This window comes from Ochlerotatus camptorhynchus, unplaced genomic scaffold (genome assembly GCF_037179485.1).
Source record: "Ochlerotatus camptorhynchus isolate MF236.1 unplaced genomic scaffold, CSIRO-AGI_Acam_v1.1 ptg000336l, whole genome shotgun sequence".
In the NCBI taxonomy this organism is placed as follows: domain Eukaryota; kingdom Metazoa; phylum Arthropoda; class Insecta; order Diptera; family Culicidae; genus Ochlerotatus; species Ochlerotatus camptorhynchus.
Genome location: NW_027040824.1, coordinates 3,558,941 through 3,578,251, shown reverse-complemented (window position 1 = coordinate 3,578,251; position 19,311 = coordinate 3,558,941).

Genomic DNA, 19,311 nt, shown 5'->3' with positions numbered 1-19,311 from the left:
GTTCAGAATATTATCGGTATGCGATGCTAGTGTGCATGTAAAATATTTGTATATGCTATAGCTTGAGGCCAGAAAGTAACTGTCATCGTCAAAATTGTACATGCGGCAAAGTTCTTCCGGATGGTGAACAATGAAATGTGTTTTGTTCAAAGCTCTCTCATATTAGTCCAATTTTTGATCTCCTTAGGTTATTTGAATGGTATGAATGGTATGCACACTTAGAAATAACTAATTTTACACGTGACAGAATCCGTCTTTGACATAAAAGATGAGACGTAAACAAACATGTCATGTAAAATTAAGTGCTCCGAGACTGAAAAGTTCGTTGCTCGACGAAATGTACGTTTGATTGAGCTATATTGCGCGTCTGTTATGACTCAAATTTTTGACAAAATTGACGCTCGTATATGTCACTCTCAGAGCACCTAAATTTACATGATTTTTTCTAAGTGTGTAGCATAAGGGTTCTGCTACAACTTTTAATTTAATTTTTTTTAAAGTCTGAGAAAATTAATTATGACTCTTCAAAGTAAATTTTTAAAAATAATGTAACTTTGGGTGAACCTTTGATATACAAAATTTGAAAATGATATTGAGCAATTTTTCTCTTCGTATTTCCATTCAAAATCTTTCAAATGACTTATGATCGGGAGTGTACGGTTTTATAAATTTCTTCATTCAACTGCGCAAAAGTGCCTCACTCTCTGAGTTAGTCTTGATGTCCGTGCATACGTAAATACAGGTATTTTTTTTTATTCTAGACCCCTCGATAATACATTTTGAAATTAGCCTAAAATTAGGAAAACTCTAAACAATCATTAGCCAAGTAGCCAAGCGATCACAGTTTTTGAGTCACTCCACAGAATCGTACGTTTGATTTGAACCGTGTGGTCAGCGATTATAGCCTTCATCAAACGTGTCCCGATCGTAGCTGTCTGTAGCTCTAACCGAGGTATAGAAAGAAGTTTCACCGGAGCCACTTTGGTTTTTGCACGAACTAAGCAGCAACGAACCTCCCCGTTGTCGACAACTCTGAAGTATGCAGCGGTCGCGTAAGCGCTTTCACTAGCGTCCACGAAGATGTGGAGTTCAAGTGATTCGTACGCTTTCTCACCGTATCCCGGAAAGTAACATCGAGGAATTTTCACTTGATCCAGTGTCCGTAGTACACCCAACCATTGATGCCATCGTGGTAGCAGTTCAGCTGGAATATTATCGTCCCAGCCAACGGATTTCCTCCATATCTCTTGTAGGATGACCTTGCCTTCGATAACAAAAGATGCGACCAGCCCTAGTGGGTCGAAGGCGCTCATTACCAAACTAAGCACTTGGCGTTTGATAGGTATGACAGAACTATCGAAGAGGCGCTCCAGATCACTCCGGAAAGTCGTTGTGTATGAGAACATGTCCTCCTGAGGTAACCAAACCATTCCCAAAATGCGCTCCTGGTTGCTGCCCTTATCCATGACAAATTGCTTCACCGATTGAGTATTTTGTTCGCCGATTGTTCTCAAAACCTCAGGAGAGTTTGACATCCAATGGCGTATTACGAACCCTGCTCGTTCATGTACCACTTTCTCTAATTCGTCTAATGCCAGCTGAATTGCTTCGCCTACAGTGTCAACGCTGTCTAAATAGTCGTCGACGTAGTGGTTTTCTTGTATCGCCTTCGCTGCCCTCGGAAACTCTGCCGAATACTCCTCGGCGTTGATGTTCTTTACGAACTGCGCGGAGCAGGGAGAACAGGATGTTCCAAATATAGCTACGTCCATCACGAATACTTGGATTGGATCTCCTGGGTTATTCCGGAAAAGAAATCTCAGCACTTGCCGGTCCTCGGGTCTGATCAACATTTGATGGAACATTTCCATAACATCAGCATTGACTGCTATTTGCTTTTGCCAATAACAACTAAGTACAGCTAGAAGCGGTGTCAATAAGTCCGGCCCTTTCAGTAAAACTGACTTGAGCGAAATTCCTTTTACAACGGCTGCTGCATCCCATACCACACGTAACTTATTAGGTTTCTTCGGATTCACGACTACTCCCAACGGTAAATACCACGTGCGTTTTGGGTCCGATTCTGCTAATTCCTGCTCGGTTGCTAGGTGAGCATAGTCCTTTCCTAGATATTCCGCTATCTGTTGTCTCAGCTTGTCGTATAGCTCTGGTGATTTCAACAGACGGCGCTCTAGGCAATTGAGCCTCCGTTCTGCCATCGGCCTACTGTTTGGAAGATTAATTTCGTCATACTTCCACAATAATCCTGTTTGAAACCTCCCGGAAGGCGTGCGAACCGTTGTGGCTTCAAGTATTTCTCGTGCTCGTCGATCATCTGCTGACTCCATAGGATTGGATGCTGAAACTCCTACACTTTCTATCGAAAAGAACTGCTTAACCAGCTCATGGAGATCATCGTCGTGGTGACTTGTGCATACATGGAGAATCCGATGAGTTGACCCTTGATTCGTAACTCCTGCCTGCCCGTATAAAACCCATCCGAGCCTTGTTTTAGCGGCGACTGGCTCATTGGCCTTGCCCTCGCGCATCTTTAGCGTATTCTTCATTTTTGTATTATCCAATCCTATTAGAATACCGGGCACAGCGTCACTGTAACTCATAATAGGAAGTCCTCGCAGGTAGAAATAGCTGCTCTCCAACTCCTTGAACTGTACCGACTGCCGAGGTAATCCTAAACTTTCCACGGTTTGGACCCCTCTCAACTGGAACTGTTTGAATTGCCCTGCTCCAGAATATTGAACTGCACTCGCTGAGAATCTTCTTCCGTTCTTTTTACTCCATTCGTCCACTGCATACACAATGGTGAGGCTGGTCCCTGTACTCCAAGTTGCTCGATTAACGACTTCTCCACCAGCGTTGAGTCCGATCCGCCATCGAGGAAGGCGAAGGTTTGAACGGATTTCCCGTTGGCGTGTAAAACAACTGGGATAATTCTGAACAGCACCTTGTGATGAGAATGCTGATGAACAGTAACTACTCCTGTCACAGCGCTCGAAGATGAACTGGTTTCACGTTCTTGGTTTGGGTTTCCAGGATGCAGGAGCTTATGAAGACGCTGTAAACATCCATCGGCGCCACATAGCGATGCCTTGCAAGGCCATTTTCCATGCGGATAGAGATATCTCTTGCAAAGATTCAGCTCCTGCGCAGTTCTCCAACGACTCAATAGTGATTTGGATTTAAACGAAGCACAATCCTTTGGTTTGTGTCGGCTTACTTTACAGACAATACATGGGCGGTCACTAACCGCGACAGCTGACTTGACACTCTCTGCGTTGACAGTCGTAAATTCCTTTTCCGTGTGACTCTTCCCAGCATAGCTTCCCGACGAGTGGGCATTTACGGTAGCTTTTCCCTTAGGTTTTTCGTGTTTTTCCATTACTGGCGCCACCCTACTCGCTGCGTCGACGATTACATTCATGTAACTGGAAAAAGTCTGCAAATCGACATGCTCCACTCTTTGCGTGTACAATGCCCAGTCTAATTTAATATTAGCAGGAAGCTTCTCCACCAACTCGTGGAGTAGCATTGGATTGGCGAAGTGCAGCACTTGTCCAGTAGATAATAGGTGGGCGCAGAGATTCCGTACCACTAGTCCGAAATTGATAGCGCTCTCCAGTTTCTCTGATCTTGGAGCCGGAGTTGATCGTACTTCAGCTAGCAACGTTCCAATGATAGCTTCTGGTCGTCCGTATAAGATGCCCAAGGTACGGATTATTTCCGGAACATTTGACTGTTTTCCTGGCCTCACCTTTTAGGCAGCGCTGAAGGCGCATAAGGTTCTCCGCTCCACTGTACCCACAGATTCGTGTTGACGTTTCGTAACTGCTCCAGAATAGCGGCCATTCCGAAGGGTTTCCCGAGAAGTATGGAAGATCTTTAGGAACGACGTGCCGTGCTGCAAGTTGCTGAGCGGTTGGTTGGTTGGCTGCTTGATTTTCCACAGGATAATGATAGACTGGTACCGAACCGATCGATGCAGGAATTTGTGATGAACTGTATTGAGGTTCAACTCTGGAGTTAATCTCTGGAACAGGAACGTTGTTGAAACTGTTGCACGCCATGGGAGGAAGATACGCTCTGCTGGTCCACCAGAACTGGTACCGGAATCCACTGGGACTGAATAAGAAACACCACAGTTGTTTGTTACAGTAGACCACTCCGGAACACTAGTAGCATGAACATGTATCGCGTGTCTCCGATGTTGAAGTATCGTATGACTTATGGTATGTTGCGTGTTCGACGCGAGTGGTAAAGGAGGAGCTAAGGAACCCGCTATTGGGAACGAGAATATTGGGCCCTGGTAGCTCGACACACTGGAGGACGACAGTGTGATGGTGCCACTGGGATGTTGGGATGGGGAGCTGAGGTGACAGAAATGTAATTGTTTCCACTCCTAAACGGATTTGACACTGCCTGTCCTCTGCTTGGATAGGTCTAAGGTACATACAAGGAGCTAATTGAGTTTATTTGTGTCTCTGGGTTGGGATGTGAGTATGAGAGAGGTAAATTTTGCACACTCCTACCTAGGTTTCCATAAGCCTCAACCCTACTTAAGCTACTTGCTGTACTTACCGGAGCCGAACCCGAACTTATATACATACTTGGTTCGACCTCCAATACGTTGTTTGCGCTGGTGCGGCCAGCCTGGCGCGATGGTGGACCATTTTCTTGATGATCCTCAGGAATCATATCGATGCTGATGGGTAGACTTCTTGGCTGTTTTGCACCACCTGTTGACCAACTGATTGGAGTCGATTGGCTCGTTGGAAATTATACCGCGATACTCGCTGCTGGAGCCTGCTGGCTCGCGGAAATGGGTGAAATCAAATCCATGATGTTACCTGGCGATTGATCTGATGAGACGCTGGGCTGGACGAGTGGTACGTTTGCACTACTTGCAGGTGCTCTACTGGGGCTTGGTGGTTCACTTGTAGTCCGGTGTTGTCTTACTGGCGCTTGCTCCTGGGATGTTGAACCATCTTCCTGTGACGTGAATCCTGTGGGGTTGAGTTTCCCAGATTTGGCACTCAGGGTCATTACTGGCTGGTTAGCCATCCAGATGCGCACCTTATCAACGCTTTTGTGGCTACTTCGTCGACTCTTCACGCTTGCACCATCGTCGCTTTCCAATTGAGCACGAAGTAAATCATATTTACGGGCTATATATACCTTTTCCAACTGAATCTTGTTGGAGATGGCCTTGTCACTCCTTTCCTTCTCCATTTGCAGCGCTTTTTGCTGTAACTCCTTGTCCTTCTTCTCCTGTTCCGCCAGCAACATCTCCTGAAGCCTTTTTTCCTCCGCCAGCATTTGCATATCTAGCTGCAGTTCCGCTTCGCGTACACTAGCCGAGGTAGTAGCGCATGAGGCTATGGACAAAGCAGCTGGCGGATGCCTATGGACACACAACTGGCAGTAATATGGGCTATTTTCTCCCAGCGTGTTTTCACGATCACCAGCACAAGAATGATGGGCAAAACTACTACACCTGTTACATCTGAGCATCGAATCGACTTGATCTGCATGCTCGCAAAAGGTACAAATCGGATCCATTGGTGCTTTATTGACATCCGTCTGTGCGCCGGGAGTCTTCTCCAGGGTTCAATCGATTGATTGAAATAAAACTCTTGAAGATTTGTTACGGGTCGGACGTTCGGAAGTCTCTTCCAGACAAACTCGTTTTTATCGGAGTAAGCTTCAAGCTACAAAAGTTTTTATTTAGTAATAAGTAATTATTAGTTTTTAGGTTAACTTACAGTTTTTGTTTCCTTTGTCTGTTTTCCGTCGATTGTAACAAAGATTCTTCAGTGTTTTGTGTTGTGCTGTAGAATGTAGGTTTTAATTTACAGTAGATTTCATTTTAATTAATTTTACTTACGATTTTAATGTATTAAATATAATAAAAAATCTAAACTTAGCATAAGCAATTCAACTTTTAACGTGTTTGTTCTGTCACTGTGTATTGTTTTGGGTGAGCCAGATAGCGTATAGATATGGTGGGAGTTTTTTCTGCCTCTGACATTCTCTCGAGTTTATGTCGTTCGAGTACCTATACGGGTGGTACTGAACTCACTGGGCTCCGGCGCGTACAACTGGTTTTGGTTGTAAAGCAGTGTACTCAACATAATTCTATGAATTTGTGTTCCTTGGGATGTATATCGTATAGAACGAGACTACTGGTTTTTCTAGTTTTCAATTATAGCGACAATATATTGTTTCCGGCGATGGCATCTAGCCATAAATGGAACATATCGAATTGTTTCCTAATAGAAGGAATTATGCACAGCGATTGCACCCACTGAGGAATGTTTTTAATTAGTGTCCCAATTGATTCACCAACCCTATGGATTGCGATTTAATTTAATTCATATTTGATATCACCTTGAGCAACGGATCTGAACAAAGACTTTCACGCCGACTGAAATCGCTCTTTGTTGTCTAAACACAGTTTAAACGATCCCGATAATTTATAACTTGTAAAACTACCACAAACTATAAATAATCGTATCCGCCTTGCGAGATTATATCGAGCCACTCGCTTGAATCCGACTCACTGCTAGCGGAAAAGCAACACGTCTAAAAAAATACTAGTGGTTTGGCTACACACCAAATTTTCAATTACCGTGGGCCACATTAAGTCGACCCTATAATTTTCTACTCGTTGAAATTCAACGCAAACTTCTCCTCGGCTGGTTCCCTTGTTCGGATTCTGGCTTTTCGATCCAACGCACCGTCAGAGGTAAGATTCTGCGGCTGCAAAGGAGAACCCCCGCGGGAGAGGAGGATCTACCATAACAAGAACACCGGTCGGTCAGTTCCCGTCGAGAGGAAGCAGCCGAAAATATGAGGTGTATAATTGAAATAAATTATAGGAATTAAAGAATTTTTCGTTATTGTTCTCTTTTTTTCTATTATGACAAAAGCCATAGAAATCGTTTGGGTCTCTGCTCTGTATGCAAGACATCACTCACTGACACACGGTACAAGGAAGACATGTAGTGGGCCGATTCAAACGAAAAAGGTTGCTCCACACCACACGGCTATGATGGATGTCGCTGATGAAAAAGGCCCATCGTGGACAAAGAAGGAGGAATTATGAGCAATGCTGAGGTGTAGCAGCAGCAGCAGCTACAGAAATATGCTTGTGAAATGTACTTCCTTGAGAGAGTACGCATTAGACTGATGCAAAATATGAAATTTTCGCTCCACGCTGCTCAAACGGTTCCATATTGGGTACTGATTAGCCAAATTTTGCATCAGTCTAGTACGCATATTGAAACGGAATGGGTTTGTTCGGCTCTTTGAGCACGTGAAAAATATCTACAAAAGCTGCATGATTTGTATCGCGTTTGCGTTATTGTCGAATGCCAAATAGCTGGGTAATGGTAAGCTACAAAGATATCGCTACTTTTGAAGAAAAAAATCAGTTCTGTGTAGAAGAGTTAAAGAGTTTAGTTGAAAATAAATATTTTTCATATTATTTTTTGATTTGGCCAATTAGATTATTTAAATCACCTTCCAGAAAGCCTCATGCATCGTTAAAATAAATGATACTAGATAGGGAAAATGGCTCTAATGTTGGCCTATAGATCTAAGATTGGGCCCATCGCTAAAAATCTGCTATTTATCAATTTCACCTAGATGAACGCGTCATTGGGACGATACTACTGGATATTTTGGTCGCTATTGAAAATTTAGTCGATTGATGAATTTATTAAAAAGCCCAAATTAGGGGCATTTAGGCCGACATTACATCCATTTCCCCTACTAGATCATTCATTGATAGCTCATGCCAATTAGATTTGGACGACACGCAAGATTCTCTGGTTTGTGTTATTGAAGCGAAGAAACAATGTTTGTTGCTTTATCCACATGAAATTCGTCAGTTATCATAGGAGGCAAATGAGCAATACTACAGCAAACGAGTAAACGACACAGCATTGATGAACCTCTTCGGTTTAGGTGAAATATTTACCATGTCTTCGTTATGGCTGGAGTGATCATGTATTTTCCACAGGTCCAGAGACAATATCGACCAAGACCAATCTTTCAAATGTGCGTATGTGTTAATAAGTATGTATTTTTTAAGGAAACATTCCTGTTTTTATTATTAACTACTTTATTTGTACAGGCTCAATCGAATAAACTTTACAGAGCCGAGTTATCATTTTCGTTATACATTATTAACGTACATTACTGGCCCGAATACTCGCGGTTGTCTCGAGGTTATTGGAGATTTACAATTTTTGGATGGGAAAAGGGAGAAAGGGATTGAAATGTGGTTTACGATACAAATATTTAATTAATCCTTTTAAAAAAAAACCTACACGTACAAAATATAAACTAAACAAAAGGTTAATCAAACATAAACTCCAGATCGCATTTAGACAAAATACTGGGTCATTAGGTTGTCTACCTCGAGCTCGAAGGGAATCGTACAGCTCAGATTTGACTCCACGATGCCCAGCCCAACACGGAACAAGTGAGCGTATAACGAATAGTGATTGGACATGAGGCGAGACATCAGACGTATGAAGTCTCGACCTACCTCCAATCCCTTGATCCAAGGGCTCTTTGGGTGATCGAGTATAGCCATCGTCCCAAACTCTCTTCACTTCATTTATTTTGCCAGCTGGTAAGCGACTTTTGACGATAAATGAAGAAAAATTCATTGCAGGCGATTTGACGCTCGTAAATATCGCCTTCCATAGCGCCCACCTTAGCGAATGAGTCCGCCATCTCATTGCCCGGAATCAAGCAATGAGATGGGACCCATGCAATAGTGATGATAAAAGATCTTAAAGGTAAAGCATTTAGAAGCTCTCATATTTTCATGGAGCGAATAGCCTCGACAGAGCTGAGACTATCCGGAAAAATAAAATAGTGATCTGGTGCAAGTGAGGCGATAGTTTCTAGCGTATAATGTATTGCCGCCAGTTCAGCAGCATATACGGAACAAGGAGTATGAAGCATTCGAGAGGCGCTATGAAATTCGTTATAAGTACCAACACCAGCGGACGCCTCTATTAGTGATCCATATGTGAAGAACGATCTTGCGGAATCAACTTGGCCAAACTTTGCAGTACATAAATCGACGGAGCAATCATGGAACGACGATGTTCTGGGATTCCGCGAATCTCTTGCTTCATAGACAAATCAAAACTTACTGAATTGCCGAGGTCGGAGAAGCATACACGAGGAGGATTATGCTGTGAAGGGCTGACATCCTGTGTTATGTACACGTAGTACAATGACATAAAACGAGTTTGAGGGTTAAGCTCAAGAAGTTTCTCAAAGTTTTCGATTACCAGTGAGTTCATAACCTCACAACGGGTGAAGATCTTGAGGGACAATTCCGAAAACCGACATGCCAACATGCTCGCCAACACTTCAAGACTCATCGTATGAGTCGAGTGCATGCATCCTAACTCGATACGAAGACAACGATACTGGATCCGTTCCAGTTTGATGATATGTGTTTTAGCTACCGACTGGAATCAAAAACTACGTATTCTAAAACCGATAAAATCGTTGTTCGGTACAACGTTAGAAGATCTTGCGGATGAGCTCCCCACCACGTTCCGGTAATTGTTCGGAGAAAATTGATCCTTTGTTGGCATTTTCGTCTCAGATACTCAATGTGGGATCTCCAGGTGCATTTGGGATCGAACAAGACCCCAAGATATTTGAAAGACATAGAATGAGTGATCGGCTTACCCAAAAGATGAAGCTTCGGTTGTACAGGGCTATGCTTCCTAGAAAAAAAAACGACCAACTACAGAATTCGATACTTAGATGGATAACCCAAGTAGACAAATTGTCCTAGTTATCCTTTAAGGGTCATATGTTGCTCTGACAGCAAATGGTACAAAAAGTTATTAATTAATGAAGAAAGGCCACTAGCATGGAAGTTTTCTGAAAGAACTTCAACCGATACTGAATCAAAAGCCCCCTTGATATCCAAGAACACAGAAGTCATTTGCCTTTTTTTTTTTAGCAAAACCCAACTGAATTTCTGTGGAAAGCATCGCGAGACAGTCATTCGTTCCCTTGCCCCTACGGAAACCAAATTGAGTATCTGAGAGTAGGTGGTTCATCTCAACCCATTTGTCCAGGCGAAAAAGGATTATTTTCTCCAACAATTTTCGAATGCACGATAACATCGCGATGGGACGATACGAGTTGTGATCTGACGCGGGTTTTCCAGGCTTTTTAATGGCTATAACTCTCACTCACCTCCAATCATCAGGAACAATGTTGAGCTCCAGGAACTGACAAAATAGTTCAACATGCGCCTCTTAGCGACTTCTGAGAGGTTCTTCAACAAGTTGAACTTGATCCTAACAGTCCCCTTAGCCGAATTGCGACATGAAAGGAGCGTGAGTGAGAGCTCCAGCAGGACCGCGCGTAGCTTGAGAATCCAACGATCCGCGTACTCCTCGCTCCTTCGCGCCGCGATCCAAAGCGTTTTCATCGACGTTTCACGCGATAATCCGTCAACGAATTGCCTTCAGTATCCGCGTTTCTTGGTTTTGATAAAGCTCTTGAGTATGCGTTCAAGAGCCCTGTATGCTTCTAAATGCTCGGGTGTTCCACGTTTCCGAAAAAGCTTAAACACGTCGGTCTTTTCACGATAAACCTCTGTCCTGGAACCGGCCGAGTTTGAGCTTGAAGTGCGCTGTCCAAGACCAGATTGGATAGGAAGTTATATTCCTCCAACGGTGGAAGCCCTTCTACCGACGTTAGGGCTTCATCAATGACAGTCTTGAACTTTGTCCAATCGATATTACGGGTTTTATCGTACGCGACGTTAACGGGTTCCGACGGACTGAACCCACTGGCAATCTAAATTTTGATCGGCAAGTGATCACTACCGTGGCGATCCTGGATTACAGTCCTCGTGCAATCCAACGATAATGAATTAGAGCAAAGTGTGAGGTCTAATCTGCTTCCATTCGAGGATGGTCCAGCCAAACGTGTTACTTCTCCATTGTTAAGAATTGTCATATTGAAGTTGTCACAGAGGTCATATATCATAGTAGAACGGTTGTCATCATACAGTTCCCCCCAACATGTATCGTTGGAATTAAAATCTCCCATAATCAACCGTGGAGTAGGAAGCACTGAACAGATATCTGAAAGTTGTTTTCGATTAACCGAAACTCGGGGAGGAATATACACAGAAGCAATACAAATGCTCTTGTCTTTAACAATAGCCTGACATGGGACAACTTCAATACCTGTAAATTATGGAAGATTAACTCTATAGAAGGAATGGCACTTTTTGATCCCCAAAAGTACCCCTCCTTCACGTGAATCCTAACGATCCAGTCTAATAATGTTAAAATCATGAAAAGGAAGATCAATATCTGAAGAGAGCCAAGTTTCACAAAGAGCAAATGCATCACAATCATTACTGTGAATTTTAGGAATAAGGCTTCAACATTCGTTTGGAAAATTACCAATCGAATGAAATGCAGCAAGGAGGGGCCAATTCAATGTCAATTGCTTCAAGAGGGTCTTCACAGTAGGAAGGATTGCAAGAAAAATGCTTTTGAGAGGATCAGAAATATCGAGGTACTTAAGGATACCGTCCACAATGTCATCAAATTAGAACAATACAGATAAAGAAGGGGCTTCAGGGGTTTTGGATGTCCCCGGGAGTGGTGGAAAATCCTGGGTATAGTCAGTTCTTCGGAAACTAGGAGGAGCTGAAACTTCGTTTTTCCACCACTCCTTCATGTGGTCAAGCTGATTTGAGGTTCCTGATCACCGACTATCCGTGAACGGATGCGTCTTCGTTCCCGTAAAGAAATTTCCGGAAAGCTGGAAGGAATTCCCTCCTCAGCCAAGTCAGAGTCAGACTCGTCATCCGACAAAAGAATGAAGCGATTTGCATTTCTGCAAAGGACCGCCTGGAATGTTCTTTAAGAGAGCGTTCTAGTTTTTCCCTGTGTTGTTTTTACACCGGGCACGACGAGAGACCATGAGGAGGAGATCCTATGCAGTACACGCATTTTAGTGCAGTAGCTGCACAGGCGCCATCCTCATGCTTCTCCCCGCATTTGGAACAGCGTGCCTTGCTGCCACAGTGGGAGGCCGTCGATGTCACGATGAACATTCCTCTTTTCAAACATGACTGGACTATCACTTGTTTCATTCGTCGAGTGCTTCAGTTCATTTCATTTGAAGCAAAAAATTATTTCAATTGACGCAATGAATGACTCGAAAACTGCTTCCTTCGTTTTTTTCCACTTTCACTTCAATTCGGTGCCCATTCGACTTGTCACGACCTGACGACGCAGGCATGAAAATATAGTATCCGGATAGTATCCGCACAATATTGGTTTCCGATATGGATGGCATCCAGATTATATGTAGTAAAAATATATTATTTTATATTAAACGAAAATTAAATTAACGAGGCCATTCTGGACTCCAAGATGGCGGCCATCGAGGTCAGGGAAAGTCTCAAAAACCCCCACAATATGGGTATTTTCGGAACGAGGACGACACGAAGGTGCGGAAAATCGATATTCGACGTTATTTTGGAATCCACATTGGCGGCCATAGGGTTTCCGAAAAGGTGTCAAATACCCTACAATATGGTTATTTTTAGAACAGAGACAACGCGTAGATGCCGAAAATCGATATCAGATACCACTATGGAATCCAATATGGTGGCAATCAGGGTTCAGAAATTTTTTTTTTCTTTATTATAGAGATTTTTAGCCATATGGCTTGTTTATCTCTTACCGGGTTCAGAAAGTGTCAAATACCCTACAATTTGTGTATTTTCGGAATGGGGACAACGTGTAGATGCCGAAAATCGAAATTCGATGCCATATTAAAATCCAATATGGCGATCATCGGGTTTCACAAAAAGTTTCAAATACCCTAAGATCTGGGTATTTTCGGAACGGAGACCACGCGTATATGCTGAAAATCGATAAATGATGCCATTTGTGGGCTATTCAACACTTCTTCTGAAGTTGGAAGCTACCATCTTGAATTCCAAGATGGCGTCGCACATCTATTTCTGGCTTCTACACACTTAGATTTTTTCGCCGAGTCCGGCAAAAAAAAGTGCCGAGAATCCAACAGCCGAGCCTTTGGCAAACATCTCGGTAAAACATTCAATTACCGTTGGATCGGCAAAGCACAACTTACCACAACTGTCAAATTTTGCCAATCCTTCGGAAAAATTGTTTACCGTTTATCGGTTTTTTTTTTTGTGTGAATCCTGGCTATTTTTCATTTTTTTTTTTTATTTGTTTGCTTGATTACGGTTGCGATTTTAAAGGGAAATAAAAATAGTAGGATACAATTTCATAACATTGTTTTTTTTTTATTCCACGAAAAATAAAACACTGTCAATCTAGCCATAAATAATCAGAACATACCGTGCATCGTCCGCGAAGGTTTGACCAACGTGACCAATGAGAGTGGCAAATTCGGGTGATCCGGTGCTTCTGGCTTGGTGCTTCTGTAGTTTTTCCTCTTCGGTTCGAACTGAACTCGTTTCGAGCAAAGGGCAAGCCGTGGCTCGTTGGATCCGATCAGTTGCTTTGACTTTGTGCAGATCGGACCGGACAAGGGCGTTGAACAGGGAGCTCTTGCCAACGTTGATGCATCCGACCAGATAGATGTCACCACGTGTTCCCCAGAGTTGTGGATTTTAGTGATCAGCTGTTCTACTCCGTAACTGGTGGTGACCGAGATGAGCGATACGTGTTTGATGTTATTTCTGGTGAAGCCAGCATCCAGGAAAGTTGTTGCGAGTGTTGTTCAGATAGCCGGGGCAGTCCCTTAGAAGAAGGTCGACTTTGTTCGCCTCGACGATTATCGATCGTTTGGGTCCAAGAATTTTCGACAGACCCGGCCAGATGGAGCACGGGAGATCGAGGAGATCCACCTGAAAGGGATTACAAGAGGAATTAATAACATTTTTTTTATTAAACAGAAGTCTAGAAAATGGTACCAACCAACAACAGGACGTTGAGTGACTTCATATTCTTGATGTAATCTGGCATCTTTGGCACCTCGCAGATGGTGGTCATTAGCTGCTGCTTGGATTTATTCATAAACAGCTACTGGGCAGGTACCGGGGAATGCACGGTTCGGTGAATTGCAGCAATGCACCACAGCCACTGTGAATTTTAGAAACTGATTGCTTCAGATCTAGCGTTCCGTAGAAGGTCGTGCGATCGTCGTCTTCATCCTCTTCGTACTACTCGTAATCGGAAATCTGATCTCTGATTGTTGGTGCTGCTTCTTCCGTCGAGGAAGATTCATCTCGGGGCACCCGTTCAATCATCCTGACTGATATTTCTGAACTACGACGCTACTACTTTTAAATTTTCATGCGCACATAACCTATTTTATCCTGACAGTTATTTATGTGTCCGTCTTTGTTGACTGATATTTTAAGTATTTTCGGCTAAACAAAATGTGAATACCGTATAGTTCGTTATATTATTTTGCTGATTTCGGCAGTTTGAAATTTTTCCGATTAGATCAGTGATTGCAATTGACGAAGCTTTGTAAATGATTGTTTTTACCGAAATTTGGCTAAAACCAGATACGAATTTCAGTGAACTATTATGTGTTTAACAAAACTTCGGCAAATGTTCAGTTTACTGAACTGTTATGGCAATATATTTCACCGAGGACAGATTTTGATATTAAGTGTGTAGATGTCAGCCCGATTCCAAAAAACCCACATTGATCGGTATTGGACAGTATTTCACAGTTTTTTTCTAAACCAAAGCCGCTTGGGTTTAAAGTCGGCGTGACATCAATTTTCGGCGTCGGATATCGATTTCCGGCTTATACACGTTACTCTAATTCTAAAAAACCGTTTTTATGAGTATTTGATAGAATTTACAACTTTTTCTTAAACCGGAAGCCACCATCATGGATTTCAAAATGGCGTCGGATATTGATTTTCAATCTCCAGACGTCACCCCGATTCCAAAAATACCCATATTGATGGGACGGCATAAGCATTTCCCATTTTTTTCTGAAATAGGAAGCCGCCATATAGGATTTAAAAATGGCGTCGGATATCGATTTCCGGCCTCTAGACGCCATCACGATTCCAAAAATACCTATATTGATGGGTATTTGACAATATTTCCCACTTGTTCTGAAATCGGAAGCCGCCATCTTGGATTTAGAATTGGCATCGCATATCAATTTTCGATCTGTAGACTTCATACCAATTACAATAATACCAATATTGATGTGTATTTGACTGCATTTCCACTTTTTCGTAAATCGGAAGCTGCCATATTTGATTTCAAAATCGCGTCGGATATCGATTTTCATTCTCTAGACATCATCTCGATTAAAAAAATACCTTTATTGACAAGTATTTGACAGACTTTTTCTTAAACTGGAAGCCGTAAATGGCGTCGCATATAAATTTTCGATCTCTAAACGTCACTTCGATTAAAAAATACCCATATTGATGGGTAAACGAACCACCCAACAATGTTAAAATTTACAACCACGTGCACAGATCTATGGGCACACGCTTCAATAAACCGAGTGAACAATCAACAAAAGTCATAAAAACTGCGCGAGTTTGGATCGAGCAGCTTCGTTTCAATGCAAAAGTAAGTTCATTTGAGAATGAAAGAAGAACTAAACACGAGTCAAGCCACAACAAACAGCATGAAAACCGATCGAAAGTGGTTCTGTTGATGTTGCTCGAAAAAAAAAGAATGACTTTCAATTGAAAGTGATGGTTGACAGCTTCACCGCCACTTGACGATTTTCGATGGAAAGTGACTTTGTGGGGCCCTGGTCTTAACTGCTTACAGTTTTAGCAGTTCATGACGCGGAGAACGAACAAACGCACAGGTAGTCGAAGTTTTCCCAGTTCGATGTATTGAGGAAGGGCTGAACCAGGAAAGGTCACACGAAACGAGTCTGTGGGAGTAAAACCTTTTTTTACCCTCGCTGACAGCTACTGAGTTCAGTTTTTGGACATCCAGTATCTTCACCGGGGGGAAGCGAAGGGTTCTTGAAACGGCCAACCGCCTGCTTCTTCAAGATCTCGGGGGTCAGACTAGCTTCGGTGACCACACCTTCGATCTCCACATCACGATCTGGGATGTAAACTCTATACTCGAGTGTGAAGAGCTGGGAGGCAGCAATCTCGTTAGCCTGCTTCAGGTTAGAGACGGACACACGAAGTTTATTGTGCCTAACCTTCGTGATTTCGGCCACGGCCGAGTATCGCTTCCTCAGATCATTAGTAATTTGCATTAAGCAGGGTTTAGACTAGGCAAGTCAAATGATCAACTCAGTTGAATTCAATTGGCTTGAAAAGTTGAGCCTGGTTCAACTTTTTTAAATTCAAGTTAGTTGATCAAGTCAGTTGAATGGCATGGTTTATACGTTCACTTCGCGTTCAAGTCAATTGAATTCAACTGACTTGATCAATTGACTTGCCCTGTCTAAACCCAGCTTTACATTCAAAAGTTTGTTTTTGGGCTGAAAGTAGACAACCCATGGGCCAGTCGAGTCATTCGGAAAGGACTGTGATCTTTTCTTAGCCTGGCAGACTGAGGCAACGTCTTCTGACAAAACATCCATTTTGTCGTACTACTCGCTCACCACTAAGCAATTATCAAATGCACACAGAAACAATACACAGAACACAGAAACATAAAATGAAAACATAACTGATGTAGGAGGGAAAGAAACGAAAACAAAAGTTTATCTGATAATCCTATACTACTACCCACGAGCAATATATGTGTAGGCGTTTACACTGATGTCAAGGAAGCCTTCGGTGTGGTGCTAGGCGAGTAAGAGAGGTGACACAGTCGGAAGAAGTGTTAGTTTGTTTACTCAAATGAACCGCCCATTTTGTTATGGCAAGTTTTGCTATAAGAAATGCTCCTCGTGTTTATTAGCGAAATTCACATCAAAGATTGATTAATTGCGTAGGAAATCAGTTTGGCACGGCATTTGTGACCAGCATACACCTTCTCGTATGGTCGTATGAAACAGGTCAAAAACTGTCCAAATCCGCAGATACAAATTTTCGTTTTGAATTTCTGTATGGCAAAATAGTGAACTTTTCGTGAACATTAACGGCAAGGAACTAACCAACACTGGGAGACCGTGAGTTCCTGCCCACCTGTCATTTCCCATCTCGGTGTGGTGAACTTGATCGAGGCTCGGTACTCAACACACACAGGCGCACGATGAAGGATGAACGGTGCTCACACTCGGTGAAGATGATGTTTGAGCAGGTATGCGTGACCACGCACGGATGATGCGCAAATTGGTTCGTCAATTACCAATCGAAAAAGATTAATTCTATCTTTCGATAATGTCGAAAACTACACTTCCTTCTAAAAAAACTCACTTAAATAATTAACTAGTCCGGAACTATGCCAAGAATTACTAAGTGAGAAAACCCTGATTATGAACACCAAGCAAATAGAAAAAAAAAATGGGTTAACTACCTCATTTCCGGCCTATTAAGCACAACCCGAACTTAGTCTTTGTTAATCTAGCGCAGTTTAGCACCAAACGGAATGTTATTATTACTGATGGCTTCCAAATTTATTTACCTTTCCGTACGTACCGTAAGATTTGATAAAGAAAAACCAATCGCTGAGATATTGTCAAAAGTCTAACACTGCTTCTTGACGCCAAACTCTGCCTACGGATTTTAAACTCGGCCTAACGCATTGAAACGCCATTGAAACATCAATGAATTCACTTCGTCTTATCGGATAAAGATAAAAAAAATTGATTAGGTCGGAGCGCTTCTTTTGTTTTTTGGAATAATGGGTACAAACCTTGATATCACGCGTTCTCATTTACTTCGTTATGTAGCTTATTAACTAAAGTATCGTACCAAACGCATAATTGACTTGATAACTTAGAATTAATGGATTTATTTGAAGTGTTTTGTTCGAAAGGCCCAACATGGACGATTAGGCCGGAGTAGTTCTCTACCCTACTTCCAAAATAACCGAGCGTAAAAAAATCGATCTTACTGGATGCTAGAACGCAAAGTGAGTGAAACATTCCTTTTAAACCGATTGCTACAAAAAAGTATTTTAACTATTAAAATTGTAGAAAATAAAATAAGGTTTGAAGAAAAATTATACATGGGAAAAAAAGTTATCCATATTTTTATTTAAAAAAATAAAAATATGAAATTTTAATGCAATTGCAAATCTGTTTTTCATATGTTTGCTTTAAAGATTCTAATACATAAGAAACAAATTGTTTCAGGGCAGAGAAACTTTAACCGATTCGATCCCACGGGTTGATATATGACCCCTTCACGAAATTAGCTGTCAAAAATCAATGTTTATAGGTAATAAAGTTTCAAAGGGCCTCCCTTAGCCAGCGGTGCCAGATATACAGATATGTCAGTATTTATACAGATATTTGAAGTTTCGTACAGACCCAATACAGACTACAGATATTATACAGATATTTGAAACTTAATACAGATTTTGTACAGATTTTTACCAATTAGTTCCTGAAATTTAACATAAAATAAACAAAATTATTTTCGAAATTTGCTTGAAGCTGCAATTATGGACTTGAAAATTGCTCCACCCGGCTGCCGCACGCTGGTTGTCATTAGAGCAGGTGGTGAAACGGATACTAGAAAGACTTCCTGCTCTCAGAGTATACTTAAATTATACTAATTCAAATGTGGACTTGATGCCGAGAAGATGAAAGAAATCAGCGGTATCTTGGAGAACCCCATGACGGAGCTTTGCTTGAGGTTTTTGGAATTTGTTCTACCAAAAGTTAACAAACTAAACCGCTTGTTCCAATAGGAAGCGCCTTAAATATTCCGACCCAATTCTGAGCTAGTTCGTTTGCTCAAGGAAATCCTCGATAATTTCATGAGACTACATTGCGAAGCTTGAAGACCTGGGTTCGTTGATTTTGCAACCCAGAAACTACTGTGGAAAAGGTTTATATGGGTACTGGCGTACCAAAACATTTGGATGATGTTTTGTCAACCAATAGCATCAAGCTTGAGGATGTTCATCACTTCAGAACAATGGCGATGAACTTCTACATAACGCTTGTAAATCAAATCGGGAAACGTATCAATATGCACGAAAACAAATCCGATTCCATTTTCATGAATAAAAAATCATGAAATGAAAAAAACTTGCCATCCCATGAAATTGTGATTCATGATTTCGTCATGAAAACTCATGATTTCATAATGCAGTGAAATCAAGACCGCTACAAGCGTTACACGTACTTGGCAAACCGTGTTCATAA